Consider the following 27,805-nt stretch of genomic DNA (forward strand, 5'->3'; position numbering starts at 1 on the left):
AAGCAACATCATCAACAACAAAAAACAATGGAGTAGGTTATTATTATAAGAACAACTTTACAAAGTATGAAACTAACACATTAAATTCAGATTCTCCAGGATTACTAAGGGTTTGAATGTAACACACACGGTTGTCAGACTCCAGAGCCCGTGTTCTTATTAAAGGTCATGAATAGAAAAGTACCGTATGACTTTTCAAGCCCCTTAGTTGATAATAATTTTATAAGTTTTCATGCAATCTGAAATCCACCAATGAATGTTAGTCAACTTGACAGGAAACAACTACAGGAAATGTTCACAAAACATACACATGATGAAAATTATATTTTCGGAAATGTAGTGTTGTGTAAGACACATATACAAAGAGAGCATAGTCTACACTGCTCAAATATGTACATATGGAAAGATTACTGAGTACTAAAGTGTGTTGGTCAGCCTTGTGAACTTGGCTAAGTCATTTTACCTTTCCAGGTTTTAATTTCTTTTTCTGAAGAATCAGTTATTTCAAAGTTCACCAATTCACCAATCTGTGATTCTAAATAGTCAAGCTCCTTTTTATCAGGTAACACAGGATATTCTGACATTTTCAAGTGATCACTAAGTAATAAATTCCTTGCTCTATTTCTTTAAAATACAAACATACAGGAGAATGCAACTTGGATGTGTTGTGGCAGAGCCACGTGGATTATACAGTACTATCAAGATAATTATCAAAAGCACATGTGATGAACTAGGCAGGCAGTGTTCAGACAAATCACAGACAGACATCTTCCTAGATTAACTCTTTTAATCAAAGACAATGAAAGGGATAAAATAAACATGGGGCAATTATGGGATCAAAAGAAAAATTTGCATACTGTAAATTGCCATGCCTTCTTTGGCCACTTCACACTATTTCCCTGAAAACTTCAAGGGTTTTGGGTTCAACCTTTTCCACTCACAATGGTACTGCGAAGTTTGGAAAAGTCTAAAATACAACTGTTGCAATTAATATTAATTATTAAAATTCAACATTTTCACTAAGAAAATGTTACGAAAAGATGGTACAACTCTTATTTCTAAATACATTTATTTATTCCCTTATTTATAACACGTTAATAACTTGTTATATTGAATCATGGAAATAATCACAGGTATGGTCACTATTTCTTAACCACACTTTTTTCCTTTGTATCTGATGCAATTCTTAAGTGTTTCCAGTGGATATTTTAGGATTTTTTTTTTCAAAGTCACTTGCCAGGACTATATAATTGATTCCCAAACATGATTTTGTATCAGAGTCATCTGGTAAATGTTTTTAGAAAGACAGATCTTCGAGCCCTAATCCAGACCTACTGATTCAGAATCTCTGGGTTCAGATAAAATTCAGTATTTGGGGAGGAAATTGTTAATTTATTTGCAACACACTGATATAATAAGTAAGATGTGCCAAGAATTTCTCCAAGGCCTTTTTAAAATAGTTATTTGCCTATTGGGATCACATATTTATTAAATCACTGCCATCATATTTCCTCTTAATTCTCTAATATAGTTGTAGTTTTACTTTAATCTTTGAACATATTCATAATAGCCACTTTGAAATTTTTATCTGCTAAATCCAACATCTGGGCCCACATCAGCAGTAGTTTCTACTGAATGCTTTTCCTCCTGAGTATGGGTCAATTTCCTTGTTTCCCTGCATATCTTATATATTTTTTGTTATTGGAAAGTAGACATTTTAAATAATATTCTGCTAACAACTGCATACCCAGATTTCTTTCCCCTGAGAATTGCTGCTATTGTGATATTTTCTTTTTAGTATCTTGACGGGATTTAATCTACAGAATCTGCCTCCCCCAGAGTGTATGCTGCTGCTCTGCTCACTGTTCTTGTTTTAATTCTCATTTTTATTTTCTAGTCTGGCTTCCTAGGGATCACTCCTGACTCTGCATAGCTTAGTGATCAGCCAATGACTGGGAAGAGACGTGGCACAAACAGTATGAACCCATAAGAAGGCCTCCACCCTCTGCTGATTGAGCTGCATGTGTGTTAGGGAGAGTGTTCAAAGTTCATCAGACAGTTTTCAAGTCAGCCCTGGTTATTTACTTTCTGTGAACTTCTCTCACGTCTCTTCAGCACCTGTGTGTAGCTTCCCACTTAGTCAAGAATGCATAGAGAACTTTGTTTTTTTCATTTCAAAGATGTCCTGATTTTGTTTCAGACTGGCCTCCAGTCTCCCCAACAGGGACCACAACCTCGGGCTAGCAGAGCTGGGAGTCTTTCCCATCTGTTCACCACAGTGTTTACTACTTTCATTGGCAACACGGCCAGGCGCGGGTTTCCATCCTCCACTCCAAATCAAGCCAATTCTCTCTGGCAGCACTCACTGAATGAACTTCAAGGCCAGCCCTGCCCTAATGAAACCACCACACAGACTTAGCTAAGGAGTGGAGGGTGGAGGGTAGGAGCAGCCCCAGGCTAGAAGGCTTTGAACTTCCACTGCTTATACCAGAAATTCTAGTTTTTCATAAATAAATGCTTCCCAATTTCTCATTTGGCTCTGGTTAATTTCCAGAGCCCTCAAGAGTTGTTCACAATTTTGTTCAGTTTTATACCTGTTTTGGGAGAGGATTTGCTGCCCTCTTTACCCAGAAATCCCATCTCCAGAAATTCTTCTAAGGACTTTAGAACTATTTACTGACTAAAATCTTCAAGAAAACCCAAAAAACAAAAACACACTGAGACATTTTATAAAGGAGGAAACTGAGACACCGAAAAGTTACTTTTTCTATGATCATACCATCCACTACGAATGAAATCCAGTTTTGACATACGTTAATGCAGCTCCCAGGTTCATATTCAAGTGTTACTTTAATGCCTCTTCAAATGATAATAACAATTAGCAGCAGGTCTGCAGACCCCTGTTGCAGGGGAGCATAGTTAGTAGCATGTACTGGGTGCTTTCTAGGCTTAGGGGAAGAAGATCAAGAAAGGAAATTGCGTGTCTGTTTGTCAAGCTTTCAATGAAACTGTTCAATCAACATAATCAACACAAAGAAATTCCCCAAATTAAAGTCCTTTAATCACACTATTCCTATGACATGTATTCTAAGTTGTATTTTCAATCTATTTCTATTTCAACAAAGGGGGGGGTGAAGCATCCCAACAAGCAAAGTGTAATCCAATCCATCTTGCAACCCTGACAATCGAAGAAAAAACTTGTGGGAGGCCCTGTGAGCAAAAAAAAATCAATATTGTAGCTTTGTGCTGTGCAAATGTGAATACCGCCAAATAGCGGTGCTTAGAGTAAAATGAACTGTTTTGCTCCATTTTCTCCACTCTGAACAAATGATTTTGAAAAGACAGGTTTTTTCCCCCCAAGCTATAAAATGTCAAGCAATAACTCTCTGTGCTTTAGGCTAGTGATTGGAATAAATACCTCCCGGCAACAGGTGCAGTGACTTAGGACTGAAATCATTCACATTCAGTGGGTAATTCCTAATAAACAGATGCACTGCTATCAGATGGGAATTTGTACTACCAGAATTAGAATTGTTACTGGATTCTGCATCATCTGAGCATTTTTGCGAGACTATATACTACTCTGTATATGCAAATACACTCTAGTCCATAAGCTTGTATTTCTCATAAACGTTAGGCACTTGATCATGAACACTTGGCTTTTCTAACATTGTCTCCATTCAGCCTGCTCTTTATACATACGGCTGTAAAATCATACATTCCTATAAAAGTCTTCTTATTAAGCTGTAATATAAAAACATCAACTTTTCTGGTACTGTTTTGCTTAATTACTTTGAACTAAACCCTGTCATGGACACTACCGCTCATGTGGTCCAGGGTCCCAGTAAGCACCATGCCTTCTGATTATCAGGGACCTCGATGGGACTGAGGCTGTGACTTCAAGCTCTACTCAAACATTAACTCAAGCCACAGTCTACTACGAGTGCTGGCATATTGAAATCTGATTTATTTCTGTTTATATATGTTAATGAGATTTTTTTCCTAAAATGGAAATGAGAAAAATACTTAATGAAGAGGGGACATGATTTCAACCAGGCTGAACTACAGCTTATAAGCTTCCAGAAAACTTTTTTTCATTTTATTTTAGCTTAGATGAAAACATTAAAATTAAGTCAAAAAGATAAATTATTTCACTAATAACATTTTCCTTTCTCTCTGAAAACTCATGAGGTCATTAAAACAAAATTGTAAAACTCAAAAACTATCAAACTTTTCTTGGTCGGGACACCTGGCTATCTCAGTCAGTAAAGGTCAGTAAACCCTGAGACCTTTGATCTCAGGGTTGTAAGTTCAAGCTGACGTTGGGTACACAGATCACTTTAAAAATAAATAAATAAATGAGATTTAAAACCTTCTTTGTCTACGGAAAGGCAGTGTATCAAAAACTCATTTCATTAAGTTTACAGAATGTCACACTCTATTGTTTTATTCTATTAGTTCACTTACGAAATAATTTTATCAAAAACGAAAGAAGTAATTTTATCAATCAACTCCTAGAACATCTAATAACATTTAATATTGGTACGTTCACTAAAATATAATTGTTTTGGGGTGCCTGGGTGGCTCAGTGGGTTGAGCGTCTGACTTCAATTCAGCTAAGGTCATGATCTCACGATTTGTGAGTTCAAGCCCCACACCGGGCTTGTTGCTGTAGGTACAGAGCCTGGAGCCTGCTTCAGATCCTCTGTCCCCCTTTCTCTCTGCCCCTTCCCTGCTCACACTCTCTCAAAAATAAATAAACATTACATGTATATATTGTGTATGTATATATAATATATATAAATATAATATATATAACATATATATACACATATGTATATACATATATAAACATAACCTATCAGTCTTATGTGAGGAACCTAAAACTATGCCACGCAGAGAGTAAAAACAAACAAAAACTACTTTCATCTTTGAACTTGTTTTCATGCCAAGAATAAAGAAAATAAGGCAATGCAATGTCATTTTCTAGCATAAGCACACTGGCCTTGAAAATGTAGCAATTTTTGTGTAAGTAAACTTAGCATGAAACACAGATCTAATCCTTACAGAAATACCAAGTTCTTTCTTGTAAAAGAAAGTGTTCAAGTAATTTAAGACCATGAAACTACAAAATAATCATCTCACCATTTATGAATGATATGCCTTAGATTCTTGTGTCATTCTTGGCTTACAGGATGTGGGGGGTTTTTTGTTTGTTTGCTTTTAATTTTGAATAAATTTTAAATTATGAAGCATTTCAAACAAAAAAATTTAAGAAGAATATTTATAGTTTTCTTATTTATACCCAATTTATATACAAAAAACTATGATTTACATTGGAGTACAAACAAAAAATCCCAACAAATAAATGCAAGATGAAAAAACACTACCCAATTAAATCCAATTACACAAACAACCAAAGGGAAAAATAACTTATCTTTGAGGCTTGCTAACAGTAGCAAAATTCTGGACACTTTGTACACTCAAAGGTAAAAGTACCTTCCTAATGCCATCAGCTATTAGGTTAAATTATTACCACTTGTGAAAATCCTCTGGCTATTTTAAAAAGAAAATATGCGTTATAAGTATGTCCAAACATTTTGGGATTAAATTCCCCATTAGAAAGAAATTGATCTCTCCCACTTAAAAATTTGTAAATTCTCTTCCACTGATTATTAATTCACAAGTACCATTAAAGTACAGCAATTTAGAAGTTATATAATTCTATCAAAGTTTAATACAGCTCAAAAGAAAAATTCCTGATAAGCATGTCTATTAAAAACAATATATGCCACATAAAGAGATGCTTTTAATAGTTTTAGCAAAAAGTGTAACTTCTTCAATGTTTAGAAATACAGGATACTTTAATTCTGATCTACTTCTAAAAGAAATTAGTGAATTTTGTATTAAGTTTCAATATTACCGTTACTACTCAATGCATATGTTTAAACTATTCCCTTTGTATAGAATATTCTACTCATTTTTCTCTTAGGCAACAATTACTCTCTAAAACCCTATCAAGGCTTCTCCAACAACAGGCAAAGGAGAATATGAGCTCAGGTTTTGGGTCATCTATTTTTCTTTCTTCCAATAATAAATATTTACTGAGCACCTACTATGTGCTTAGCACTCTTATAGACACTGGGATAGAACAGTGAACAAAAATGACAATGGTCACTATGCCTGGGGTAATTTACATGGGGAGTGAGTTCTCGTTGAGGAAAGGTATCGTATTTATCTAGTCCATCATTATAATGCCCAAACCTAACAGTCAATTTACAGTGCTCTCTTATAGAGGGCATGAAATAAAGATATCTTCAGTAAATGGGTATATGAATGAACTAATAAGCAAATGAACAATTATGAGCTCCTCTGTCAGAGGAGGAAACGTGCTTCTAAAGGTCTCTACTTAATACTCCTCCCCTACTCAACTTGGAGCTACTCCACAGAAAGAAGTGAAGCCTATTTACTTTTGTATCCTTGGTTTTCAGCACAGTGCATAACACACCACAGGCATTCGACTTTTACTTAATTTTACTCTATGCTGGATTTTATGCTTTAATTCCTTTTACCAAAAAGATGTCAAATATACCCAGAAACTAAAACAAAGATGTTTTTATAAGGTAAAAAAAAAAAAAAAAAAGAAAAAACAACCACTCACCACAATTAAATCTTTTTTATATACGTTAAAATGTTTTAAAATTCAGATACCAGGAAATAAAAAATACAAATGTAACAAACATGGTATCTTCCCCAGATCAGTGGGCCTAAACTATGAAATGTACCCTTAAATGACAAAACATCTGCAGGAGTTCACAATCATCCAGGAATCCTGGTCATTGGTCATGTAAAAAGGATTACAAAACCAGAATAACAACTTTACCCCTCTCCTTTTTCTACCCCAGTAAATAGGAAACTCTTTACATTGATTATCTTTTGTAACTAGTTGAAACCAATTTAACATTAAGAAGTTACTTTCAGAGGGGCGCCTGGGTGGCTCAGTCAGTTAAAGCGTCTGACTTTGGCTCAGGTCATCATGATCTTGCTGCTTGTGGGTTCGCGCCCAGCGCTGGGCTCTGTGCTGACAGCTCAGAGCCTGGAGCCTGCTTCGGATTCTGTGTCTCCCTCTCTCTCTCTCTCTGCCCTTCCCCCACTCACACTCTGTCTCTCTCTCTCAAAAATAATAAACATTTAAAAAAATTTTAATAAAGAAAAAAAGAAATTACTATCAGAAATGCAATTTCTCAAGTCATTCACACTGCATTATCAAATTAAAATTCTTAAGTAATTCTGTATAATTTATTCACTGACAACAAAAAAACAGAGATACAGTCACAGAATAAGTAACAGCACAACAATTTCATCATCTCCTCAGGCACAATAGTTTATTTCTACTTCCACATTGATTAATATAATTTTCTAACAATTTTATTGCTTTCACTACTCTTCTGTTATCATAAATTCCATTAGCAACCCCACCCTAACCTCAGAGTGTTTGTTCTTAAAAGCAGTTAACCAAGAAGCAGAAATGCAAAACTGAGATTCGTTCCTTCATCCAGTGACTTAGGTAAAAAGCCATACTACCTAAAAGATTCTATTCCTTTCTTGTCACTGTATTAATCTGACAAATAAAACTAGTTGGGGGCAGAGCCCTCATTTAAAGTACTCCACAGCTAGATCTCCAGATCAAATAGTCAAAATGTGGATTCTAAGTCTTTTTGTTAATGTCTTATGTATTTAAGCATAAAACAACCAATATTTTTTTAAATACCAAAAAGACCCCAGGAGAAACTATCGGCCATAATTTCATTCTTGAGGAGGTACATTTAACTTGAATCAAAGAGGGAAACAATGTAAATGGATAGAAGATTTCCATGTCAATTACCTTTATTGGACAACAATAAAGTTGTGGAGAAGTTACTTGTGTAACAATTGGCTTCCTCATTAAAGGTATCTGTAAGGGAGGCCAAATTAATACTAATTCTAAAACTTATTTGAGTTAACTACATTGAAACTGCACTGAAACCACCCACTCATTTCTCTCAATCCCAAACAACCATCCAAAGGTGATCACATTTAACTGTTGACTAAAACAAGTGTCCTAGAAGAGAAAGGCATTGTATCTCCACACACATTCCCATGAAGTATTTATTTCTCACTTCAGTTAGGAAAGATTAACGCTGCCTGAAGCCAGTCTCAACTCTTATCTTGACTTTTTACAAACTGTCACCCACACTAACACTTCAATCATTTAAAAAGTGTCAGCTGTTTAACCTGTTTCCCACTGAAAAAAAGGGAGAAATTTCAGGTCTTTCCTCAACCTGCTGCAAAAGGCACTCTTCTTTTCCTAAAACCTGAAAGGACTTCTGAAAGTTAGAACTTCATTTATTTATTTTTTTACGAGCACAATACTATTGAAGATGATAGAAAGGCTTTTCGGTTAGGAGTGAGAAAGCATCTTCCAATAAAGTCCTGCAAGGGGGCTTGGGGGCTTCCGCGGAATGCTTACTGCAGTAACTTCCCACCTCAAAAAAGCTATGACACCAAAGTTGATTTTTTTTTAATGTTTTTGTTCAACGTTTATTTATTTTTGGGACAGAGAGAGACAGAGCATGAACGGGGGAGGGGCAGAGAGAGAGGGAGACACAGAATCGGAAACAGGCTCCAGGCTCTGAGCCATCAGCCCAGAGCCCGACGCGGGGCTCGAACTCACGGACCGCGAGATCGTGACCTGGCTGAAGTCGGACGCTTAACCGACTGCGCCACCCAGGCGCCCCCAAAGTTGATTTTTAAAATTTCCTTTTTTCTCTTTAATGATGCTTAAAATCTGATTCTAAATTATGCCACAAACATGAATTTCATTAACCCAAACTGTGGACTATCACTACTAACATGTAAGACTTTGTAACTGAAGGTTATTTGCATCTCATGAACAATTGGTAAAGATGCATTTCTAAAAGATATAAGGAGCTTATGAAAACAAGTAATCAAGTGGGTAAAATGATACATAAGAAATAAAATTACTCCAGTAAACACTGTACTATTACGCTATTACTTTTCTCAGTGAATGCTCCTGGACCAATTAAAAAGTGCAAAATGACAAAATGAGTGAAACTAGGAGATCCTGGTGGTATAATGAGTGAAAATTACGCAGTAGTGAGCCCATTTTGTGAACTTCGCTTTGAAACACAAACACAGGGTGCCTGGGTGGCGGGCTCAGTCAGTTAAGCGTCTGACTTCAGCTCAGTTCATAATCTCATGGTTTGTGAGTTCGAGCCCCACATCGGGCTCTGTGCTGACAGCTCAGAGCCTGGAGCTTGATTTGGATTCTGTGTCTCCCTCTCTCTCTGCCCATCCCCCACTCGTGCTCTGTCTCTGGCTCTCTCTCAAGAATAAACATTAAAAAAAACTTTTTTTTAAACCCACAAACTCAAAATAATCAAACCACCACTAAATGGAAAACAGCATTTCTAACATTATCTCTTACTAACATCTTTGGCAGCCTCACCCAAATACATTTATTGTTCATTCATTCATCCATTATGTATTTGTGTTTCCGGCACATTCAAATTCCTCCATCAGACTATTTTGGAGTAAGTCAAAGAAACTAACAACCCCTCAGGTTGCAGGCAATCCCGCTACTTCTACGAACTACAGAAGGCCCACACAGTGGCAAAAGTGCTCCTTGAAGTAAAGATGAGTAATGCAAGTACTCACTCCTCTACTAACTGTGATGAGTTAAAACGGAAACCGCTTCCCCAAATGCTTTGAAGGTTGTCAAATAATTCCTTAAATGACAGTACGGCTGAGTTCATGCTTGGTGTCAGTGCTGTTATTTTTGTTTTGGGCTGCTGAGGTCTGTTCAATTTTTAATGAAAGACGAGGTTTTAAAGAACACACAAAACTGCCGGCTAACTCAGTCATTAGAACATATGACTCTTAAAGAGCACACAAACTGTTCTCAAATATGGGTCACCAGAACACTCAGGGAGGGAGGCAAGGAGGCAGAGAGAGATAAGTTTAATCTTACATTGTAAAGTTATAAAACGTTGCCTTAAAAAAGAAACACTACTACTTTTCTGCAGAGGTAAAATTACATCTTTGCTCCTATTTAACTGCCAAACGAAACATCAAGGGAACTAAGGAACAGCATGGTAGCAGATCCACCAGCACAGGCCCTGCCCCTACATACACAGCCCATTGTTGTCTTTCACACTTGCTCCCTACGGGTACCGACAGTGCACAGACAACACAGCAGTTCCGACTTCTGGACTCAGACATTCTAACGAATTATAAGGAACTGTAGGAAAAAGGCTCTTAGGAACCCTGTTTGAACCAGTGTTGCTATGCCCTTGCGTACTACTCTGTTGCCCCTTCCCTGGTACTTAAAATGTTTATTTCCCTTTACAACCTCAACTACTTCTAATTTCACCCTTATGAAGCTGAGTTTTTCCCAGATTAAAAAAAAAAAACTCCCTTACTATTCAAGGCAAAAAAAAAAAAAAAAAAAAAAAGAAAGAAAAAAGAAAAACAATAGAAGAGCTTGATAAGAATCTCAAAAACAAGCAGTGCTTCTTATCAGAAAATGAGAGTAACTTTAGGTGAATCTGATTTATAATGACAACAGGAATGTTTCAGAAAATTTATCTCCCAAGATAAACTGTCTAAGCAAATAATCAAAGGTTAAATACTTTACATAAATCATAAGCATTGACTTCAAAGCAGGTAAAGAAAAAGAAAGAAAAATGAAATAAATGTAAGTATCAAACACTTACAATGGTGAATTTAATTGGTAAAAGCAAACAGGCAAAAAATTAAAAATTTCTCCTATAAATTACCAGACTTGTTATAGTATTATAAAACAGACAGCCTAATATATTTCTGAGGCTTTACAAACTGGTATAATCTTTCTAAAAAGGAGCCTTATAAAATTCCTTTTGTAAGAACATACTCTAAAAAGAACCCAAAAATTTGACAGAGATTTGTATATTCATAATAATGAAAAATTTGAGACAAACCAAAGGCTAAAATTAGGGAAATGATGTAAAAGTACACTGCTGAAACAGAATAGGATACAACCCTAAGCAACAATATTACAATATTATAAATATAATAAGTAACACTAAGTATTATAGATAATAAATAATAAACTTTGGGAATGCATTCCCAGAAAATTGTACAAAAGAATTATAAATCTACTTCAACATATACAGAGAGATAAATGCACAGGGTAAAAAACAGTCCAGGAAATAGAAACCCTTTGTGGCATAGCAGAGACCATCACCATAACCAACTGGGAACTGAAGAAAACTGGCCACCAACCCTGAGATACCGAGAGGCAGAACTTGGGTTAAAGTGAACAGGTGAACAAAGAAACACTCAGCCTAAGAGGCTAACAGAAATCCTGTTCTCCTTTATGAGAATGATCTGAAAATATACCATATCTCACCCTGACAATCAAAGTGCCTCCTTGACCTCCTTGGTTCTGAGTTACTGGACTGTGCACACCAGATGCCTGTGTGAACGTGGAGCTCCTGGTGGTTTTTCCCAACACACTGCATATGTCCCTCCCTCCCTATATCACAATTCCCTCACTGCATCTGAGATACTTTTTTCTTGGGAAATCCATGCCAGAGCACATTTATACAGTAAGAAATATTTTGTTCATGCAGGGACCTGTCTCCTAAAGACTGCATGGGTTTCTCCTACTCCCCACCTCTCCCAACTTATACTTTCTTCTGTTTTATAAAAATTATTTTTTTAACATTTATTTATTATTGAGAGACAGAGAGAGACAGAGCATGAGCATGGGAGGGGCAGGGAGAGGAGGAGACACAGAATCTGAAGGAGGCTCCAGGCTCTGAGCTGTTAGCATAGAGCCTGACGGGGGCTCAAACTCACAAACCCAGCGAGATCATGACCTGAGCCGAAGTCAGACGCTCAACCGACTGAGCCACCCAGGAGCCTCTATGCTTTCTTCTTGTTGTTTGTTCCAAATGTCCTGCAACTCAATCCAGACTTCCTCCAAGTACATCCCAGGGTGGCCAGTTCGCTGTTGTTTGTGTTAGTCTTTACATGCTGAAAGGTGGATGAATAATCTGTTTTTATGGAATTAACTATTCATGTAAAAGAAAGAAGCAAATAGTACTGGTGACATCAAGGTGCCATGTAGAAAATTCTAATAATTTACATATTCCATATAATGTAGTAAAATGTACAAAGTTAATCTGTTTACACTATGGAATTGAGTCTTAAATCTAGTATGTGCATTCCTGACTTTGTAACTTTGTTCATACAATTCACCCCACTTTGGAATTCCTTCCTATATGCTCAGGCCACCCCCTCTTTAGAGCTCAAGAGCTCCCTCCTTCTACAGTCTTTGCTAGCAGAAGATATGTTTTAAAGCCATCAGAACCTAACAGAAGGCACACCTAATTGAGAGATGGGATGACAAGTTTTGCATTTACACAATTTATGTTCACAAGACTCCCAAAATCACACTAATAAAGGAACAAGATCATTAAAGGAGGGGTCACTGGGTATCATAGTGCTCCACAGGCACCACTCTTATACACTGAGTCTTACTGAACAGGCAAAGAGTAGAGCCAGACATCCATATTCCTGAGGCTGCCCCAAGAATGCAGAGACAAAAAACCATTCCTGTCCTTTGGTAAGATGTTCTCTCCATCCCCCTGATGATGGGGACTTCTGACTTCAGTTTCTGCTCTGCAACAGTATTCGTCTGCAAGCCTGTCAACCATATTAACTTGTAAGAGAAGGATCCACTTACATCCCACAGGCTGGCTAACGGAGCTTGCTCCCTGTGTGCTTTAAAATCTAGTTGTCGGCTGCACATTTGTCTTTAAAGTTTTAGTCTTCTGGAACAAGAAGACTTCTGGGAACTTATTAATCATATGCTATTTTTCAGATGTACTGTATAGTCCAGCACAGATTGTCTAGATTTGAACTTAGGCTCCTGTTTACTAGTTGAATGATGTTGTTCAGATAGAAAAGTCTGTACTTCAGTTTCCCTATCTGCAAAACTGAGATAATAATAGCTCTTCTGTCTCAGAGGGTTCCGTGAGGGCTAAAGAAGTTACTACATGTATTCACAAACAGTGCCTGGCAACTCTAAGTGCTCAATTTTGCCAACACGCTTCTCTTAAAATGACACCTAGTCACAGGCTCTGGAGTGAACTAAGGAAATAGCATAACTAGTAAATTATAAACTAGAGATAATTGAATAACTCATTAGATGTAGATAATTTACGGATTATGAAATCATAATTATAGGTAATTAGAAATAAGCTAGTCCATGTTGTTCCCATTTCTCTTCCCTATACTTTCTTTGAGGCCACAAAGTTCATTTGCCAGTTGTGTGTGTGTGTGTGTGTGTGTGTGTGTGTGTGTGTGTGTGTGCGCGCGCGCGCGCGCGTGCAAATGCATGTGCATGCAAAGTACACTGGTAGACCGGTCAGGAAAAAGGACCCTGACTTGCAAGAACTTACATACATATTCTAGACACAGTATACATTATCTCACTTAATTATCACAATGACCTTGCTGCATCCACAGAGTATACTGGCTGTATAGTGAATTTTCACTCCTCCCTTTTTAACATTAGAAACAGAAATACCTCCTCTGAGGAGTCTTCTCTGACCATATAACCATGCCATCCCACTTCACCTCCTAACCTGTGTCATGATCTGACAAGGCATCCGTGGACATTCTCTGCACTTATCATATGGCTTCAAACTCATCTGTTTATCTGTTTATCCTTTAAGACTACAAATTCCTTGAAGGCATGAACACTTACTCCTATTTGTGTCCCAAGCATCTAGCAGAGTGCCTGGTTATAGTAAACACTTAATATAGATGTGATGTTAATTTTACAGCTCAGAAAATGGAGGCTCTGGGATATAGATCCAAGGTTACATTACTGCAAAGGAAATCTGATGACTGGCTTTAATCCTCCTCTCACTATACTATGGTACCCTGTCAAGTCCTACTATCAGTAGTTATTTTTTGAAATTCCAAGCCACTTTACTTCAACACCCTTTAAGCCTATTTTACCATGGTGATCGCTGCAATCCTAAGTCCCTAAAAACTTTTCCCAGACATTTAAATGAAATCCATCATTAAATGCACATTAAAGAGACACACTGATACTTTTTTTCAGATTTTCCATAGGTTATATTAAACTTGTTTTGTAAACTTTATGTTTGAATACATAACTCTCTCACCCAGTAACACTTTTGCGTATTATACAAATAGAATACTTATTTGGAAATCTGATAGGCAAAATCTCAAAGTCATCCAAAAGTTAATAGCAAACATTTTAATGATGAAAACTTCATTACACATAACATTATTACAATTTTTTTCTGAGCATTCAGATGTCAGCATTTCTTATTACCCAAACCAAATGATCAAAGACTATAAAACCTCTGCAGGATTCAAAGGCAACAGACTAAAAGGTTCTATATATCCTGGTCTATTGCCTTGTTCACCTTTGCTTTCATAGTGTCTAGCACAAAGTCAGTAAATTAATCATCTCACTAAAATTTCATTTCATTATTTCTGAGGAAATATGCCTGCTTACACATTACTTTGCAGAAATTATATATTGATAGTCTACAGAGATACGCCCTCTGTGGATATGAAAAGGAAAGGAAGCCACAGTTTTCCTAAGCCACACAAGCTTTAACAGAAGCCCACTGGAGTGTGCTTTCTGGAGTTGGAAAATATGTGCTTGGATTTTTATGGAGGCATTGTCACCTTGCCTGAGCCCCTGTATCTCAATCTCCTTTTCCACTAACAATCTCACCTGAACCAAAATAATCAGATGGCACCCACTATTTCTAAACAGTCTTACCATTCACTTTATCAGACTCAATATGTTAAATGTTATATGGTCTGCAAAAACAGGAGATACTGTGGTGTCAAACGCCTGAGGTCAGTAACTTCTACAAAAAAATTATGTAACTACCTTTAATAAGCAACTCCACTATTTTCTCAAGTATAATTAGGAATTTCTTTATGATATCTTCTCAGTGTCCGTCATGCTATAATTTGCATTCAGATGCTTTCTGACTAAAGATGAAAAAGAAAGTCTGTGTGAGGGTATATACAGTTTCTGTTCTCTTCACAATTATAATCACAGCACCTACATGGGTACTTAATAAGTACATGTTAACATGCCAACAGTAACCATCCTATGTCCGCATGTTTTTATATCAAATTTAAAATTTTAATTCCTTGAGATAACTCCATTTTTAATCTTTTAAATTTAATTTCCTGTTAATCACTCTAACTTTATTGCCTATTTCAATTTTGTTAGCTCAGTTATTCATCACTGAAACATTTATTGAGTGGTCACCATAAGCTATGCAAGATACACTACACTGAAATGAATTTTGCAGTTTCCATTTTTAGGCAGCTCAGTCTTAAAAGTATGAAGCCAGAGCACATCACACAGTGAGAGAAAGGTGAATGACTTCATAAAAGATAGACAACTATCTTGACAGAAGAGATATCAAGGACGGTTCCTTAGAAAAGGCAATGTTTTAAAAACCCCAATATCAACAATATACAAACTCAAACAGGGAAGGATCTGACTAGAAATGAAATGAAAGAAAGACCACATGAAGAGCATTTTTAACCTATTACTAATTTATATTTAAAACTAATTTTTCTCGCTAATATTTTTCGTTTACTCAACATAGGTAGCCTTGTACGTCATTCAAGATTTCATATATTCCCCTAGGTATTTTGCAAAGGTTTAGAAGACTGCTCCAGTATTTCCAAAATACTAAAATAAAACCCAACTGGCTGGGAAACTCAATAAAACTCAACTAGCATGTTGTAAAAAGATTTGTAAAATTAACTCATTTTACTCTTTATCAAAAAAGAAGTTCCTCACTGTCTACAGTGAGACATGTATTCATGAATTCATGAATACCCCTCCTGAAATTCTCCCATAACTCATCATCTCCATCTTTGAGTCTTTCTCTACTTCGGTTAAACAACCAAGCTGCTACCTTTTTCCTTCTAAAAGCAGATCTCATTCTAGCAGGTTTAATAGGCTTGGCAGCTCGCCTGGTCTCCATGATAGACTTCACATGCCTAAGTGTGGCATGCGATACCTCTTGGCTTTCTAGCCACATCCAAAGTGTCCAGACTCATCTCTTTCAATTCTCTACCTAAAATGAATCTAATCATACTCATCTTTCAAGGATATATTCTAATGTCATGAGGTATTTTCTGAGCCTGACAATCAGAATTAATCACTTGCTCACTATGCGCTCATAGCTTTTATACAGGGCCTAAATTATCACACTTAGTGATTAGGAATAATTACAATTTATATAGGTCCTACTCTTTCAGAATATCAACACTTCTATGCTTATTTATCCTTTTATTCCTAAAAGTATCTTCATATGATAAGTTACATTTTTTTTTTAAAAATCAATCTCAGAAAAACTTATACAATTAAAATTTCATCTGAGAATGTTAGAACTGGGACAGAATCACGCAGCCCCGTATGTATGTATGTATGTATGTATGTATTTATAAACTATATCCCACAGGCATGATACTGTCTATCAAAACATAATATACTTATTATGTTCACATACAATTAATAGAAATTTCATGAAAGATATTCTTCATATATAACCTATTTAATTTGCTTTTCTCTTTCACTCAAGTGCTTATCATACCCACCAAATACTGCATTCACAAACTGCAACCTATAATCTAAAAGGCACTAATCTAGTCTAAATCCTTAAATGAGAAAGTGGAACCTGGCAATCGTTACGTGAATTCCCCAAGGTTCCTGAACCTAGTTAATATTAGGCAATATGTCCTAAAGCACTGGGGCAACTGTTCTACACATTCTCAGTATGCGTATTTGTACATTCTATCTATCGATTGGTTCAGTAAGAAATCTGAAGCTTCCAATGAATACTCAAAGCTCTATTCTGACAAGTAATGATTCACCTCAAATCATATTTAATACCAGTTATAAATTTACTTATAACAATCCCTAATAAATATACAATATACACTCAGAAGGTCTATCTTTGGCTAATTACACTAGGGGGCACTTTTCAAAATCTCTAGACTTTAGGACTAAGTGCATCTTTCTGAGAAAAGTGTGTCACATTCCTGGAATTTCAGAGCTATGGTCTTTTAATCCATTACCAGTTTTCTATCAAGGGATTACTGTCTTGTTTTTCTTACATTAATTATATATAGAATCCTCAGGCAGAAATTCTGACAGAAAGAATGTAAACGAGCTAAGCAGATGCTATTTTAATTAAAAAGAGGACATGCAAATATTTCATTTTGCGTAGGAATTCAATAAAGATTTAGTTATTTTTATTTGGCAGGTTTTGTTGTTTAAATAAAAACCACATGTTAAAAAGGTTATCACATTTGATTATTAATAATGCAGAATAAGTATTCAACCAAGAGCTTCTTCTGTAAAGATAATAAGTATCTAAGGAATATTTGGGAGGGGAAAACACAGGAAATATAAAATTATCTATGGTTACCTTGTTCTAAGAAGCTGAACTTTTGCTTTCTGGCAAAAAATTATCTGATTACTACCAAATTTAAAAGACTATAATTTGGACAATATAAAAGGTATATAATTATGACTATAACTGCAAAGAAGTTAACTTGTAGTTTACATCTAAAACAATACACTGAAATACAAATCATGTACAAACTATTTAAAACTACTTTCAAGGAAAAAAGATAAAATTTACATGTTGCAACCATGCTCCTCTGGGGAGGTCATTACTAAGTTATTAGTGAGTGTTGACTAATATCACCTAATATAAGATCCATTTAATTTCAGTTAACTGTTATTTAAGTGACCTGCCTAGATTTTCACAAAGCTACAGGCTAAACCTAATTTGTCCCTGTTTTAGAGTAACATCAATTTGGAATTGTCTCAACGTACATTTCAACAATAGTAACAGGATATTCAAAGTTGGAAAAGACAGAATTTATGGAAATCCCAATGCTTAATTAAATCACAGAATGAGGTTTTGAAGTAGTAAATAATAAATCACAATGAATCCTCAATCTGGTTGTCAAGGAAACTACTTTGCCTCTGCCATAATTGCTGTGATCCCCATCTTGCCCTTTTTGACACCAAGCCTTATCATGCATTCTGGTCAGAGACTGAGAGTAGCTTTTCTATTCCTTTCAGGCAATCATGTAACATGCATTGAGCTTGACTGAACAGGGCCATGCGACCATACAAACACTGAATTCAAGGCCTTTTCCTTTTCTATCTAGAGACGGTAATTAACTGGTGAGCAGCAGTATATTCCTATCAAGCTTGGCATAAGAAATGGGACCAAGGCGCCTTGGCAGGTCTTAGCAGCTGTGTTTACAGGAAGTTTTCACTAATTTACTAATTTATTTTCAGAAGACCTATTTGTGAACTGGTAGTCATTAATATCTTAAATATCATTTTTTGATTCCTCTTCAAATAAAGATCAGATAATAGGTTTGAAAGATTTATGTGTGTGTGTGTGTCTGTGTGTGTGTGTGTGTATATATAATAAACACAAATACACCAAAACATTACATTTAATATTGGTAAACTGATTATTTTAGGTGAAACAGTAAAAGCAGTGCCAAGTAGGTATTACTGGCTCAAAATGGTTTACTTTACTTTCCTTCTATTTTTTTATATTGGTCATTTTAAAAATAGTAACTATTTTAAAATAAAATCCTGAAATAAATTCGCAGTTTTATGTCCTTAATTCCATACATTGCTTCTACTGTTTTCAATATTTTTTCTTCTCTTAGCAGTGTGTTTTCTAATATAATCCTATTCACTTTCAAAAGTACTCCTTTAGTTCATTTTGCTATGTTGTTTGGAATACGATTTTTTAGATCATTTGATTTTGAAGTTCTCTCTACTCACTTCAACCACTATATAGTATAAAAGCATTATTACCATTCTATCATTAAATTCTATCAGTCTACATTGAAAATCAAAATTATCTTCATCAGGAGGACAACTGCTATGATTCAATATCCTTATTCTTTTGTGTCTTATTAAACTCAATACGTTTCTCTAGAGCTGATCACTTATCTAGCAAGAAAGACAGTGACACTGACTATGTCATAAAAAGTGTTAACAGTTCCTGAGTATTGTATAAAAGAATGCATACAAGTGTTTAGTTCTGTTCAGTACATGTTTAGTCAGAAAGCATTCAGTAAATTTTAGCTTCCAACATCATTAGCAATTTTCCTATATTCAATTCAAAATTAAAATACCAGACAAGTAGGGGCACCTGGCTGGCTCAGTTGGTGGAGCATGTGACTCCTGATCTCGGGGTTGTAAGTTTGAGCCCCAAAGTGGGTGTAGAGATCACTTAAAAATAAAATCTTGAATTGCAAAATTCTACTCCTGAAACCAACACTACACTATATATTAACTAACTTGAACCTAAATAAAATAAAATAAAATCCTTAAAAAGCAAGAAAAAAAAATCTTGTCTTGCCTAAGTAGAGAAAGTAACTAGTTAAAACTAATTAAGAAAGTTTAATAATTATGGGAATTCAAGCAGAACTTTACAAATAGAAAAATAATAAAGTTGAACTGACTGATACTTGGAAGAAAGGATCTAGAATCAAAGTTTGGTACAATGTCAGGAAAAACCCAGCCCAAGTAGCCAGGATATAACAAATCATAGAGTATGAAATTTAATGCTTAAATATTTTCTCCCTGTTTTTATCTTAATTCAAATTAATGGATTTACTTATTTTCTTTTAGAATTAGTAACTACAAAGTGTCCTAGAAAATAGGAGGACCAGGAGGGTATTTACATTTCTTCAAAAATCTGCATCAAAGCAATACAGTCAAAGCTTAATCAATCATGCAAGTAGACATGACAAGAACATGATCCCAAATATTCCTATTGGTTCCACTATGTTAACACAACATCACAATGAATATTGGTATCTGATTTTCTCCGTGAGACCAATAAACTTAAAAAAAAATTAAAGTACTTTTTGTAGTACTTCAGTACACAGGTAGTGTTAGGGTATTACACATGATTCTTACTCTCTAAGTTCTCTCATATAAAATACACCATCCTGAAAATAAACTGCGTAACTTCTCAAACTAAATAAAGCAACATAAGATCCTGTCCCACTGAAACACACCATACCTTAACTAGGTAAGTTAATTATGTGCTTTGGTTTCACAAACAAACTGCTGTTGCCAGCTGCATTCTAAATAAGAGTAAACAGAAACAGTTTGAGCTGTCAACAAAAGACATAATTAAATAGAAAAAATGCTGTCAAATAAAACATGGCTACAATATTTAAAACAAATAAGGCCAACCAGATTTGGAATAGATTGTATATCAGTGCACCTTAACCATCTTAACCACTAGCCAGTTGGGTCAAATAAAAATAATCTAGAAGGAAAAAGCTCACAGAAACGTATTTGTGGGGAAATAAAGTTTTATGCAAATAAAGGTTAAAAGAAATTAAAAAAAAATTTTCAGCTTTTCTCAAGTAGAATTCCACAAGAGAATAAAGCCCTACATAAAATAATTGAAGGTCTATTTTCCCAATTCTGCTATTCTAGATGCACTGGCGAGTGCTAGATGTGTTAGGTCTTAATTACCTACCAGAAATAGCTGAAAGGGGCAAATAGAGCATCTTAAAAATTATGAGAACAGACTCCATACTCTTCAGTTTAAAAGATGCTACGGCTACAAAAGGCATTTAATCTCTCCTTCAGGAGTATCTTCTAACCATAAAGCTAGTTTATATGTTTACAATGTCCTAATTTTTCAAACTGCTTTCACATTTGCTCACTATGTCATTATCCATATAAACAACTCCAGTTATTTGAACATGCTTTGCAGGAAGCATGATATTTTACTGTAAAAAAAGTCTTTACTGTAATTTTTTAGATAATTAACTTGAAATGTAATGAATACTGAAAGGGCCAAGAAAATATGTGGGACATTTTAATTACTGGTAGTACATTCGGCATAATAGAAATCCTTCAATAGGTTTGCTAAAATTCAGTCTCTTAAGCTATATAGTAGAAACCAGTGAGCTCTGCAAACCACAAGGATTATGGAGGGAAAAACCACCTCTACCTATTTAGCACCAACCTAATTTTTGGATGTTTGGCCACATTTCTCACTTCTAGTTAGGATCATTTTTCTATCTTCATTTCCTGATACCTAAAATCAGAAAACAAAATGCACATATTCCATATAACCTAAAGGCTTCTACAGTACCTCTCTCTGTGTTGACATACCAGAAAAGCAGGGAGGTTAATTGAAATGGCAGATTCAGGAAAAAAAGGAGAAGATCGCTAAACAATTTTCACCCTTGATGAAAGAAAATGTGAATCAATCCAGTATCCATTGACCACCACTTAGATGCTTTAGCACAGTCTGAAGCTGACTTAGGACAAGATTAAGATAAGACATTGTCTTCACCTTGGATAATTTTGGGGAGCAGGAAACAGATCTATACTAGGAATATATATATATATATATATGATTATATATATAAAATTCTTGATTATATAATGAATAAATATTATGTGTTGAATATGTAATGAATATATATTATATATATTCAATTACATGGCACAGACTGTGTGGTGTAAAAATTGAGAGTAAAGAAACATTAAAGATGGGGCGCCTGGGTGGCTTAGTCGGTTAAGCGTCCGACTTCGGCTCAGATCATGACCTGATCTCACGGTTCGTGGGTTCGAGCCCTGTGTCGGGCTCTGTGCTGACAGCTCAGAGCCTGAAGCCTGCTTTGGATTCCGTGTCTCCTCCTCTCTCTCTACCCTCCCCTGCTCGTGTTCGTTCTCTCTCTCTCTCTCTCTCTCTCTCTCTCTCTCTCTCTCAAAACTAAATAAACATTGAAAAACTAAAAGAAACACTAATGATAACTAGAATAGTGAAGTAAGATGTTATGAAGGAGGGGAAATCTCATTTTCACCTTGAGAGATGAGCAGAGACAATACAGAGATGATGATGACCAGGATTAAGAACAATCTTAAAGGCAGCTTTCTTGGTTTGTTTGTTCGTTTGTTCCTTCCTCCCTTTCTCTCTCTCTCTTTCTTTTTTTCTCTATGTCTGTCTTTCTTATGTGCTGTTTGTAACAACATGAAAATAACAAAAGTGATTTGATAGGAAAAATGTAAACATTAGCATGAGGCTAATATTTAAAATACAGAGGAATTAATACCTTACCCAAAAGTTCTGTTACTCATTATTTTGAGCACCAGATCCATTACTCCTCATACCGTTTCATAACAATATATAGCTTCATATTTAGCACATAAACCGATTTATCCCATAATATACAATTTGAGTACACTAGTATTTCAAAGAAATTTATGAAGAAATTAAGTTGGAGGCCTAGGGGAGTAATACCACCACAATTTTAGAGACTGGCTAATTCAGGATTTGAAGGGATAAGACTAAGAGATCTTAAAATTGCTTTCTACAAAAAACCCTCAGTTACAAAAGAACTTAAGGTTGACTTAATCTTCCATCTGTAGAAATCAGAGAAGGTTGTTTCATGTGTTTTAACTCAGAGAAACAGGGAATGTCCGAGTACTTGACAAATAACTCCCCTGACAGTATCTGAGGCTTAAATAATGGGACAGAAAGCATTCTAACAAGGGCACCCACAATATGTTCAAAGGACCACTCTTTGAAAAGGAAAAAAAATAAAAAAAACAGAGAATTTCCTTAGACATAGTGCAACTTGGAAGTATTATTATCTTCAGTGTTCAGATGAAGAACCAAATCTCAGCATATTTATAGGGCTGTTTTTGCTCACAGTAATAGTAATTAGAATTGGAAATAAAATTCAGTTTGTTTTACATTTTAGCTTCCATAACACTAGAACCTTTTTATCACAGGTATGAAGAAGAGTCACTAAAAGAACTCCTTTATATTTCAGTACAGATATATCTGTCTCACTTGGGCAAATTCATTTTAAATATTTTATTCTGGTTGGGTAAATAATCACCAATCAAATAGTTATAAAGCTTTAAATAATGCCTTAAGAGTTGTCTAATCCAACTGGATAATGTTCTAGATAAGGAAATGATGTCCCAGAAATAATAAGTGTCTGCCCAAGGCTATGTTCAGTGGCAAATCAGTGGCAGGGAAAGGTCAAAACAAATGATTTACTTTCGACTGTGACAATTCTAGTTTCTCAAACTATGACTTCAGTCATAAGTATTTTGAGATTTTTCCCAAGTATGTTCAATAATTACTCTGTTATTTTAAAAACAGTTCCATTCTTCCAGATATGTCCTGATCAAACTGACCCTGAGTCTACATATCTATATGTTGCATTTCTTTTTTTTTTTTTTTTTTTTTTTTTTTTTTTTTTTTTAACGTTTATTTATTTCTGAGACAGAGAGAGACAGAGCATGAACGGGGGAGGGTCAGAGAGAGAGGGAGGCACAGAATCTGAAACAGGCTCCAGGCTCTGAGCCATCAGCCCAGAGCCTGACGTGGGGCTCGAACTCACGGACCGCGAGATCGTGACCTGGCTGAAGTCGGACGCTTAACCGACTGAGCCACCCAGGCGCCCCTATATGTTGCATTTCTAATCCTGCAAAGCTACAGATTCTCACAGTCTGGTCCTAGATTTGTAAATAATTCAATAGTCTCAAAACCAATCAGAGATACAGATCATTCCCTGAAGGGGTCCAGGTATGAGTAAAAGGAAGAAACACAAAAATTATTTTCATATTTAATTTCATTGTTAGGCTAATAAATTTAATTAAATGGTTTTAGGGGAAGTATCTTCTTTCAGAATGTGTATTTACATTTTAAAACTGCTAACTTTTTATATGAATCAATTATAGCATAGAACATGTTACCTTTTTAAGAAAATACTTCCTAGTATCTTTAAGAATCTATAAACTATAAACTATAAACCACATAGGCTTGTATTTATTTCAAGTTTCCCATAAGGCCATTTACTCTTAATTTTTAGCCTTTTACGTGATATTGAGCTATTTCATAATTATAGTTGGAAAGAATAACCTATTAATTTAAAAGGGACACATTACAACATTTCTCTCTGGTATTACAATATTTTAATTTCTTTTTTGGAGACAAACTCATTGGGAAGTGACCATCTGCTAGGGTGTTAGTATTATTCAGGCAAAGCAGTGAATAAATATGCTATGCTGTGAGAAGGAGACCATTAAATGAAAGAAATACAGAAAAAGCAGTGTGAAACCAACAGATTGATTCAATGCCATGGAAAAAGCATTTTTCGTTAATTACCTAATTTCCAAACACAATAATTTTTAAATGCATGCTTTAAAAATATAAAAAAATCTTTTAAAATCTATTTTTTATTCTAAGTCAAGAATATATTTACAAAATAAACAACAAAAAATCAAACTTCCTATCATTTCTTCTCATGTGATTTCTTCACCATCTATTCATACATAGTTAGGTTATGTCCCCAACATAAATATCGTCCAAATACAATTTTAAAAACATACACATAGTAACTTAAATTTCATTCACTGCTCTATTTTCATGTATTTTGAAACATTTTCCAAAAATTTATGTCATCAGTATTCAATGAGTGAGATAAAGTTTAATACTTTTTTTTAATGCTTTTTTTTAATGCTTATTTACTTCTGAGAGAAAGAGACAGAGGTGTGAGCAGGGGAGGGGCAGAAAGAGGAAGACACAGAATCCAAAGCAGGCTCTAGGCTGTCAGCACAGAGCCCAATGTGGGGCTTGAACTCACAGACCATGAGATCATGACCTGAGCTGAAGTCGGATGCTTAACCTACGGAGCCACCCAGGCACCCCGAGTTCAATACTTGTTTATTTAGGGGCACCTGGATGGTTCAGTTGGTTAAGTGACCAGCTGTGCCTCAGGTCCCGATCTCACAGTTCGGGAGTTCAAGCCCTGCATGGGGTTTCTCTGCTGTCAGCGCAGAGCCTGCTTCGGATTCTCTGTCCCCCTCTCTCTCTGCCTCACCCCTAATCATGCTTGCTCTCTCTCTCTCTCTCTCTCTCTCTCTCTCAAAAGTAAACATTAAGAAATTTTTAAAAATACTTTACTTATAAATGTAAGAATGTCAAATCAACTAATATCTAGATTTCTGATTTCTATTATAGTAATTTCTATGCATGTATAATGTGGGGCCTGTACAAGTATGTAAGATATATACTTAATGAGAAACTGAATCATATTAGGTTATGTTAGGGAAGAGCAGCAAAGTAAGTGGGCCACCATATATAGATAGGGCTTCCTGTGCCTAAGGTGTGGGCTTTAAACAAGAGATTTGCTCACTTGGACAACTATGGATTCCCTGAATCTCTAGGGAAGCATATCAGAGGAGAACAAACCACCCTCTATATTGTAGTACAAGTTTAGGACCAGGAACTGTAAATGCTTATTCAAACTACGTAATATTCTAATATAGTAAAACAAATGGAAAAGTATAGATTTTTATAACTACTCCCTCATAGTCTGTTTTTTACATCTGTAAACATGATTTACAGAGATTTTTCTTTCTTCCACACACAATTTAATTGCCTTGTCAAGCCCAACTCACGATTAACACCTGGTAAACATTTCAAATGATTTTGATTGCTATTAAGCAGCTAAGCCACTCTCAATAACTTCTAAGGGCAAGGTATCTCTATAGTTAATCTATTTACGCAAATAGCTACCTATTTAAGCCAGCAAAATTTCTTTTAAGATCTATCTCTAACTTCTTTCCCCAAAATACCAAGTTTTTTTTAAATAAAATGTCTTAGTGCTTTACAAATATGAAATTCTTTAATCCTCCTAACAGTATGGTAATAATCCTCATTTAAAGATAAGCAAAACCAGACAGAAAGAGGTTAAGTAAGCAGCCCAAGGTCATGAACAGGAGAGCACTCCTGTTTAAAACTGAAAGGCTGAGATTCACACTCAACCATGCTATGCTCTTCAGCACTGTGTCATGTCACCTTAGTCATGTCAATTACAGCGATAAATTTTGATGCACAGAGATAAAGGCAAACACTTTTTAGTTTGAAAGTCAATCCTGATAATCCACTTTATGTCATCTTAGAATGAGAATATCTACTACAACAAAATGTTGCTACTTCACTGGCACTCAAAACCAAACCAAACTAAACCAAAAAAAAAAAAAAGTGATTAGGGAGACAGGAATAGGAATTAAGTCCCAATATTCTCAAATGAGGGGTTGAGCAGGAGTCGTTAAGACGAATCAGGGAATCTTGTTTCAGAAAAGGAATTAATTCTACTTTCAATTCGACGACCTAAGAGACTGACTTGCTGATACACAACCCATACCAGTCCACAGCTTAGAAATGATGCTGAATTTTTGAAGCTGAGCTTCCATCAGTAGATGGAATGTGGGAAGTTTTTAGCACAAAGGCAGGGAGGGAATAACAATGAAAGTCAAGAACTTTTCTCTCAATTTGAGACTGCTACCTTGAGTCTACCACTAACTTACTATGTTATCCTGAACGAACATCGTCATAAAATATTCCTCTAAGAAACGAAGGGGTTGAATTAAATTTTCTCCAAAGTCCTTTTTAAATTCTACAGTCTTTAACTGAAGTTATTCAAGTTAAATAAGCATTTATTGCTAGTCAGGGAACTCTACTTGTTATTAAATGAAAAGCTCTGTTAAATGTAAATCAAGGATTTCTCTCGTGGTCCAAAATGGTGTAATAGAATCAATGGAAAAAAGTAATTTTTATAGCACATCTGAGTAAGTGCAAAAGGTCACATGTCCATTTCAGTATCATTAAGAGCTTTACAGGAAATAATGGAACACAATGTAACAAAGGTACAGCATTAACAAATGTTGGGATTCTTAAATATGATTTCATGGTAGAATGCATACAAAGTTTTGACAGGAGTAAAATGAAAAAAAAAAAAAAAGACCTGTATCTGCTTTAAAAAATATCTGAAGATCATATTCAAAGCATATGGTAAAACAAACGTGAATTCCTCTTTTGGCCAGGCATTAAAAACTTTTTATATTTTTGAATGACTTTATATCACATAAAGTCATATGTGAGAAGCATTTTGATAGTTTAGCTTCACATATTTAAAAAATTAGCTCAAATATGCTAACTTTTCGAAAATGTCAACTTTTTAAACTACCTACAACGTTCAGTGAAAGACACAAAAATGTGAAGATTTTCAAGGTCTAGATTCTTATTCAAATGAATACTTATTTCATAAGCACTTGATATACAGTATTCTCCTTTATGCACTTTAAGAAGTTGAACTACTATTGCAAATGCATAATTGATTTATGGGGGAAAAGTTCAAGTGAAGGACATATTACCAACTGTGCATTAAAGAGGCAGGGTAGAAGAAAATGTACAGCTCTAGAACATTTTAAAAGCAATATTTAAAAAATGCAAATGCCAGATACAGGCAATGCTCTCCATTTCACATCAGCACATACGTCACAATAAACCTAAAGTCCCCCTCCAAAAACAATCACCAAAAGGGAGAGTTTATATCAGAATGCAAATAAAAGGCAAATCTTTTTCCATGTGCACATAGTAAGAACGGTACTGTGCTCAATTACTCTTTTAAAGAATAAGATTTAACTGTTGTTAAATTTATAAAAGTGCATCAAGAATTTAATCACAACATGGTACAATATTAATAGATACAAATACATCATAGTTCAAATCCTATGTGACAAGGAACGGTGCAATTAAAAGTCTATGGAATGTATATTCGTAATGTATCTGTCATT

The 27,805-nt window shown here is 35.3% G+C and overlaps 1 protein-coding gene across 12 annotated transcripts in view; it reads right to left on the minus strand.

Moving 5' to 3' along the window:
• ADGRL2 (adhesion G protein-coupled receptor L2) overlaps window positions 1-27,805 on the minus strand; it is a 190,614-nt gene that overhangs the window by 88,505 nt on the left and 74,304 nt on the right. The gene's annotated exons all lie outside the window — the stretch shown is intronic.

This window comes from Prionailurus viverrinus, chromosome C1 (assembly GCF_022837055.1).
Source record: "Prionailurus viverrinus isolate Anna chromosome C1, UM_Priviv_1.0, whole genome shotgun sequence".
Lineage (NCBI taxonomy): Eukaryota > Metazoa > Chordata > Mammalia > Carnivora > Felidae > Prionailurus > Prionailurus viverrinus.